Source organism: Herpailurus yagouaroundi, unplaced genomic scaffold, assembly GCF_014898765.1.
Source record: "Herpailurus yagouaroundi ecotype Mexico unplaced genomic scaffold, PumYag 182, whole genome shotgun sequence".
In the NCBI taxonomy this organism is placed as follows: Eukaryota; Metazoa; Chordata; class Mammalia; order Carnivora; family Felidae; genus Herpailurus; species Herpailurus yagouaroundi.
The window spans coordinates 9,626,269-9,627,154 of record NW_024412413.1 but is presented as its reverse complement, the minus strand read 5'-3'; positions in this window follow the sequence as shown (position 1 = coordinate 9,627,154).

Sequence of the window (886 nt, the reverse complement as noted above, 5' to 3'; positions counted from 1 at the left end):
TGTTATCATGAGGGTGGGGCCCGTGAGGGGATTAGTGTCCTTCTGCTTTTCTTTTTTTAAAATGTTTATTTATTTGAGAGAGAGACAGAGACAGAGACAGAGACAGAGCCTGAGCAGGGGAGGGGCAGAGAAAGAGGGAGACACAGAATTCCAGGCAGGCTCCAGGCTCTGAGCTGTCAGCATAGAGTCCAACGCGGGGCTCGAACTCACAACAATGAGATCATGACCTGAGCCAAAGTCCGATGCTTAACTGACAGAGCCACCCAGGCGCCCCAGGTATCCTTCTAAGAAGAGAAGAGAAACCTAAGCTGTCCCTCCTTCTCCCTCTCCCTTCCTCCCTCTCTCCGTCTCCACCTGTCTCTGCCCTCAATCTGCCACATGAAGGCTGAGGGGATTTATGCAGAGGACCAACCACAGAATTAGGAACCCAAAGCCCATCTGTGCCTTTACTACTGTGGAGTCAGGAGAAAACACAGGAGTTCTGACATAAAGTACACACAGCATCCTTACCTTCATTCTTTCAACAGGCTTGTGGAGAGCAACACCTGGGCCCAGATGTGGGGACATGGGGACGACGCAGGGGTGACGCGGACAGGGCTCACCCCGAGTCCTCAGAGAGCCCACCCCTCCCCAGGAACCAGCTTTTGTCTTGCTCTCTCCACCCAATCTGTTCCAACCCCCTCTGGTATCCTCCTTTCTCTTTCCCTTTGCAATAACTCTGCCCAATGGGGCCGGTCTCCTTCTGGGGGCAGCTGTGCCCAGGGGAGAGGCTTCAGAGAAGAAGAGGCGAGTCTGAACCCGAGGCAGTGCAACCACCTGAGGGCTCCCCTGAGAACAAAGCAGGAAGGAGGTGGGGCTTCTGAGGAGGCAGCCTGGGAGGTCACTG